This window comes from Tenrec ecaudatus, chromosome 5 (genome assembly GCF_050624435.1).
Source record: "Tenrec ecaudatus isolate mTenEca1 chromosome 5, mTenEca1.hap1, whole genome shotgun sequence".
NCBI lineage: Eukaryota > Metazoa > Chordata > Mammalia > Afrosoricida > Tenrecidae > Tenrec > Tenrec ecaudatus.
The window spans coordinates 93,471,349-93,478,901 of NC_134534.1; positions in this window are offsets into that span (position 1 = coordinate 93,471,349).

Here is a 7,553-nt window from a genome sequence, read left to right on the forward strand (position 1 = left end):
TGCGCTCTCACTTTTTTTCCAATAAACCAGACATCCGGGGATTTGACAAATTAAGGAATAGCTTAAAACAGGAAGTTAGATATGAAAGATGGCAGCTAATGGTCAGGTCTCACATACACACTTCTACATTACAAAAATAGGTTTTAAACTATGTCAATGTAAACAGGGTTGTGTAAATCTGTAACAGTTTGTCAGAGTCCACGCCAGACTGTTGGCAGTGGCTCCTGCAACTCAAGGCGGTGCAATTGGATGAGGAAGAAGGGAAGGGTGCTTTTCATATTTAATCTGTTTAAAAAATATTTTAAAGCATTTTTCTATATATGTGTATTAGTCCAGGTTGACTAGAAAAATCCAGAGGCACTCAGATGTGTGTAAGAGAGAACTTTAGATCAAAGAGCAATTGCACATTAAGAAAACATCCCAGCCCAGTCCAGATCAAGTTCACAAGTCCAATATTACCCCATATATCAAAATGAGACCGTAAATTCCTCTATAGACTCACTCAGCCATGCATTAATGATGAATGCAGGAAGATCACAGGCCACGGGGAGGAAAGTCTTAGGCATCCAGTGGTGGTGGAAGCATATCAACTGGCATGGGTCTCCACATGGCTCCTCCAGCTCCAGGGTTCTGGCTCCATCAGTGTAGCTCCATGTGGCTTGTCATAAGGAAAAGGAAGCAGAAAGTGTGTCTGGCCTCCAGTGAGCTCTTTATCTCCATCATCAAGTTATGACCTGATTGAAAGACTAGACGTCATGTCATGCCTTCTTCAAGTTGACAATAGATTATGTAAATGCCACAATATGACTCAAGTCATTTAAAAAATCTTCTCATTATAGAAAGTTGTATAATCCATCGCCCTTATGCCTATATCCATTTCCCAACCCCCAAATTATTCTGTTCTTATTTCTTTCCCTCGTCAATGAAAATTAGTTTTTATGTAGTCTCTTCTTAAAACACAGTTCCCGAGTGTTGATGTAGCCTTCCATGTATTCAAATGGTTTTAACTGCAGCTGCCAGTCACAATTACATTTTATACAAGGTGAAACAGCATTACAGTGATATCTCAGTTGTCAAACTCACTTAGTCCCAAAGTCATGTTCAAACTGAAAAGTTCGAGAACTGAATATATTTTTCCAATAAGTAATGGAAAACCAAATAATTCCTTCTGAGGTCCGAAAATTACACTTATGAATTCATTTATCCAAGACTTTAACACAAAAGGTAACAGCCCTAGGTTGTGAAAATGCCCCCTAAAACATCTAAACAATAAAAACAGTACATTAAAGGTCAAAACAATACAGTAAATTAAATTACAATATTTTACACAAATAAAGCACACACACAAAACACAATGACTAATGCTTTCATGCATTAACACAAGTGCTATATGTTGTCTGAGCGAGAGCGACACTTAGACTGAAGCGTCATTGTGTCCACAATGAGAGGCAACAAGGACTCGCTCGCAGCCAGGACAGGGTTTTCAGGTCAAGATGCTAAGTTTGAATTTTGAGCAGTTACAAACCCGGAGCAGGTTTTTAAAAAAACTTTGCTGTTCTAGTCATGGAAAGTTTGAGCTTGGAGCCATTCCCAAACCGACAATCCCATTCCTACACCTACGTGTATTGGCATACTGACACAGTGTGCGTGTTAGGCAGGGCTGTCTAGAGAAACAAAACCAGTGACATTGATATATGCTTAAGAAAGAACTCTATATCAAGAAGCAATTTTGTACCAAAAAGATCTACCAGCTCAGTCCATGGGTAACGGGAGTCCTCTTCAGACTCCCATGGCTGTAGGAGCAGAGCGGATGAAGCAGAGCAGAAAGGTGACGTGAGAAACAGCAAGGTCACTGGCCAGTTATGCGTGTCCGAGGTCGGGGAGAACATGGCAGGGCGCTGCCAGCTCACAGGTCCAAGGCCCACCTGAGGCTGCCCCTTGAGGCAGATACAGAATCCAAGCAAGGAGGTAGGTGAAGGACAAGTAAAAAAGCGGTTTCCAGTGTCTCTCTTCTGGAAAGGCCACAAGCCCAAGGAGGCATCATCAAGCTGTGACCATCTGTATGTGGTGCTGAGGGATAGGCGTTGAGCTACTAACCACAAGGTCTGTGGTTCGAACCCCCAGGCTGCTCTGAGGGAGAATGATGGGACCACTGTTCCTTTACAGACTTAGAGTCTTGGAAACTCTGTGTGGCATCTCTATGAGTTGGCATGAATGCAATGGCATGGGTTCAATGTTTGTCCCTGATGGAGTGACTGCTGTAGGTAGTGGAGATCAAGTATTTCTTCTATTTGCACCGTTCCGCATTTGTGCATCATCCCTTGTTGTTGTATTGCGCTCCGTTCCTTTGATTCTGACTGATAGGACCTTCTGTGACCGAGCAGAACGGCCCATAGGCTTTCCCAGGCTGCACGCATTACCAGCACAGACCCCCGGTTCTTTTCCTTTGCAGAGCCACTGGCTGTGTTTGAACTGCCAACCTTTGGTTAGTAACCAAGCACCTAATCATTGCACCGCCGCGGCTCTTTCCTCCACAGCCTAGCTTCCTGAAACTCTTCAACTGTCAAAAGCTTTAAGGTAATTTACACTGGATTTCCCCTCGTCCCTTTGCCAGCCTTATTGTCAGATAGAAGCCACACATTTGGAAATTTGACCAAAGAGTGAAGAAACAAAATATACGGTATTTATCATCATTGTGAGGGCTTCGGGCAATCATCAGAATGGCTGGCTGCTCACAAAGGTACACCATGTACTGCTGTGGGTTCTCTGAGTCCAGTTGTAAATCTTAAACCAGTGTGCATCTTTTAAAAATTACCAGAGGGTTTAGAAGCAGATAAATACACCTCCTGTGGATAAAGCAATCATTAACTTTGTACCTGAGCAGACCAGTGGAGTTTAGTTGGGTTGTTTAACCTTTGAAAAAGATCAGTCTTGAAATGTAGAGGTTTTTATCCTTTTAAAAGATAAACCAAAAATTCCACAAATCTTAAAGGGAGAGAAGCCCAGTTCAGTATTTTCAATGATAAAAAACAGGAGTAGAGTCTGAAAGTACTAGAAGCAATTTGCTAAGTAGAAAGAAAGAGTAGTCATCAAGTGAGCCCCACCTCAAGGCCACTCCATGTGCATCAGAGAACTGTGCTCTGTAAGGTGTTCCGTGGCTAATATTTCAGTCAGTAGATCATCAAGCTGGCCTCCAAGGTACTGCTGGGTAGACTCAAACCTTCAACCTTTTGGTTAGTAGTCAAGTCTATTAACATTAACACCAAGGTTTCAGCTTGCTAGTAGTCCGCTCTAATGTCTTTTTTTTTTAATATTCATTTTATTGGGGGCTCCTACAGCTCTTATCACAATTCATACACACATCCATTGTGTTAAGCACATTTGAACTTATGTTGCCATCATCATTTTCAAAACATTTTCTTTCTACTTGAGCCCTTGGTATCAGCTCATTTCCCCGCTCCCCCCCATCTCTTCCGTATGAATCCTTGATAATTTATCACTTTTTCATGTCTTATACTAACCACTGTCTCCCTTCACCCACTTTTCTGTTGTCCATCCCACTGGGAGGGGATTGTATGTAGAGCATTGTGATTGATTAACCCTTTCTTCCCCCTCACTTTCCCTTACCCTTCGGGTATTGCTACTCTCGTGATTGGTCCTGAGGGATTTATCTGCCCTAGATTCCCTGTGTTTCCAGCTCTTATCTGTACATGCTCTGGTTTAGCCTGATTTGTAAGGTAAAATTGGGGTCATGGTAGTGGGGGGTGGGGTGGGGAGGAAGCATTAAAGAACTACAGGCAAGTTGTATGTTTCATCAGTGCTACACTGCATCCTGACTGGCTTGTCTCTTCCTGTAACCCTTCTGTAAGTGGATGTCTAATTGACTAGAGATGGATTTGGGGTCTCCACTCCGTGCGCCCCCTCATTCACATCGATATGAATTTTTGTGCTGGGTCTTTGATGTCAGGTACCTGATCCCATTGACACCTCATGATCACACAGACTGGTGGCTTCTTCCACGTGGGCTTTGCTGTTTCTCAGTCAGATGGCTGCTTGTTTATCTTCAAGCCTTTAAGACCCCAGATGCTGTATTTTTTGATAGCCGAGCACCATCAGCTTTCTTCGCCACATTTGCTTCTAATGTTTTTAGACTCATGCCAAACTTTACCTGAACACTCCCTAGGAATTGAGTGTCAGGAGACACATAGACTATTAAAAGTCTAGCAAATCTGTAAAGGGTAGGTGTTATCTTCATTTTAAGGAGGAAGACATGAGACCCAACAGGTGTAGATTAACTTGTTCCAAGGCTTCAAGTCATACAAGGTAGATGTCACATGTATTTACTTCATTTTCTTCCTATTTTCTTTCTTGTGTAGTCTCTTGCTTTTCTTCTTGGACAAATTTTTATTCGACAAGTATTTATGGTCACTGAATATAGCAAAGGAACCGAGCGAAGTAACAGAGAAGCTGCAGCGATCATTCAGACCCTGGTCCCGGCTGCTGCGTGCAGTCTAATGAGTCTCACAGTTCTGTCCAGAGGATGAGCAGCTAGGAGAGCAGAAAGCACGACATTATTCAACATGGTTTCCTTGGCCTTCTCTTCATTATGGACCCTGTTCTGGATTGAATTGGGTCTCCCTCAAAGCATAGGCTGTGAATCATAAACTTTATGCTGTGGTGAAAGCATTCTGGTGGTGCAGTGGGTTAAAGATGGACAGCTAATCAGGTGCACACAGTCATCTTCCAAAATATTTACAGCCCATGAAGGGCTGTAAAACCCCATGAAGGAGTTCTACTCTATCCTACAGGCTTGCTATGAGTCAGAATCCCTTTGAAGGCAGTAAGCTTTGGTGTCTGGGAATTGGTTGCCTTTGTTACGTTGAGGGGCTAGATTTAGTGTACAGTGTACTTAGAGTTTGTCTTTTTTGAGAGATAAAAAAAACAAAACAAAAAAATCAGCCCCAAAGCAAACTCATTTCCACTGAGTGGATGCCAACTCATAGTGATCTTACAGGTCATGGTAGTAGCACTGCCCCTGTGAGTTCCTGAGACAGTCACTCTTTATGGGAGGAGAAAGCCCCGTCTTTCTCTCACAGAGCTGTGGTAGATTTGAACTGCTGACCTTGAGCATTACAGCCCACCACGTAACCACTGTGTCACCCAGTCTCCTTTGTGTGAGAGATAAGGGAGTTTAAACCAACAGTTCAAAGAAGTAGAGATGCCAAAGTCACATAAAGTTTGCTCAAAACAAGGACTTTGCTCCACAGCCAACAGAGCCTTCCCCTAGAGTCAGCTCTCTGCATTTGGATTTCCTTCCTCCTAAATTGTAGGAGAGTAACTTCTGGTTGTCCAAATCTGTGTTTCTGTTCTTTCTGTTCTAGCAGTACTGGCTAACAAAGACAAGATAAGCACTTAGAGTTGTATCTCTTACTGTAAATTCTCTCTTCCTCAACTTCACAGTCGGTGGTGGGGGTGGCCATCCAGGTCATTCTGACTCACCGTGGTCCTGTGTGCAACAGAATGAAGCACTGCTGTCCACTTCTGGTCATCCTCACAATTGGTCTTATATTTGAACCCGTGGATGTGGCCAGTGTGTTCATCCATCTCATTAAGACTCTTTCTCTTTTCACTGCCTGTCCACTTTCCCAAGCATGAAGCTCTTTCCTAAGGCATAATCACTCTTGATAACCTGTCAAAAGTAAGAGGAAGTCCCACCATCCTTGCCTCTGAGGATCATTTTGGCTGCACTTCTTCCAACACAGAGCTGTTCTTTTGGCAGTCTGTGGTACTCTTTGCCAACACTATAAATCAAAGGCATCCCTTGAAGAAAAGCCCAATGACTTCGCCTGTTGGTCTTTGGCCCTCTATGTCTGTAGTAGTGTATGTTGCTGCTTGAGTGACTTAAGCACCCACAGGTGTTCAGTCAAGAGACACACCAGGTGATATAGTTAAAATTTATTGTGCTAACCTGGCCAGTAAACACATGTGGGGTTAACTGAAGGGCAGAGAGATAAATGGCTTGGTGAACCTCACCTTTCTAGTTCTCAGGTCTCTTATTTTGTGATGGTCGGACCAGGGTGCAGATGCCTTAGCCAGTTCCCTGCTTCAGCTGGCAAGGCTCACTTCCTGCAAGACATCCCTGATAAGAAGCCACATGGACCTATCCCAATGCAGCCCTGGGTGCTGGAGCAGCCGTGTGGAGACCCCTGCCAGTGCTGAGATGATTACATGTGCACTGATTCAGCATTCCTCCTGCAGTCGGCATCATAGTGTATGTTATGTGAGATGGAGGACTTTGTGGATTGGTGTCAGACATAAGGGTTAATGTTGGACTTGTGGGCTTGGGCAGCACTGGGTTGGGATGCTTTCTTGATGTGCATTTAACCTTTATAGAAAACTCTCTCTTATACATGAGTTTCTGTGGATTTGTTTCTCTAAAAGTACCCAGACTAACACACCAGGGGAAATTAAAAGCCACTTTCTTTCTTCGAGCACTGCAGTGTCCTGTGAGGAGGAAGCATACTTGCTTGAGCTGGGAAATTTTTACCTCAAAGCAAATGGGGATGGCCTCCGGGAGGTGTGCTAATTTTTTATGTTTCTGAGTCGAAGAAACTTCTGAAGAAGGCCTCACCTCCACAGCCTTGGCCTTGGACTTCTGTTCAGTTTGGGGAAGGGTCAATCTAGCCAGACTGGCTTCACAAGTATGGTTTTGCCTAAATGTCTAAGCTGGCAAGTCGTGGGCTCCAGGCAACTGGTCAAGACGCTGATATCTCTCCAAGAGCCCAAAACTAAGGTTTTTCTGCAGTGGGCTGACTGGAAGGATCCAGACTTTCCCAAGTGAGAAGTCTCTGACTGACCCTGAACAGAACGAAATCGAGGAGGAAATGCTTATGGACTTTCATTTCTTTAGACGCTAACCTTCAAGAGAAAGGGCGTTGTTTTTAGACGTTAATTCCTCTCTGAGAATTTAATAACACGAGGCATTTCATATAGTTCAAATCAGGGCATTTTAACATTGGCAGCATTGTACTATTTAGAGTCATTTCATGCTTTCATTTGGGTTTATTGCATAATCGCCAGTGAGCTGCACTGAATGTCTTACCTGGGAAAATAGAAGATGGGAAACAGATTAGGACGTAAATTTTCACTTGATGTGGCCTTGAAGACATTTAATTAATGCCCTATTCAGAGCCATTTAGAGTCTTCTGGGGCCAATCGCTGGCCCCAGGAAGATGCACCGAGCATTGTGAGTATGGAAGGGAGTTAATTCACCTGGGGCAATGCTCTCAGCGTCCTACCCCAAGACAGGCAGCTGCATACGCACATGCGTGGGCGGAATCCAGTGTGCGAAGAAAACCACACAGTGGAAATCTTGGGGTGGTGACAGCATTTTTACCTCCCTTCAGGATTCAGCCTAAGTTGGTCAAAGAGTAGTGTCTGTGCATAAAAGAGTAGTGGGGGGGGGGGGGGAAAGAATAGCACCATCATTGAATTGTATTATATGTATTTTTAAAAGCAATTAGGAAAAAAAAAGTAAGGTTGGCTTTCTCGAT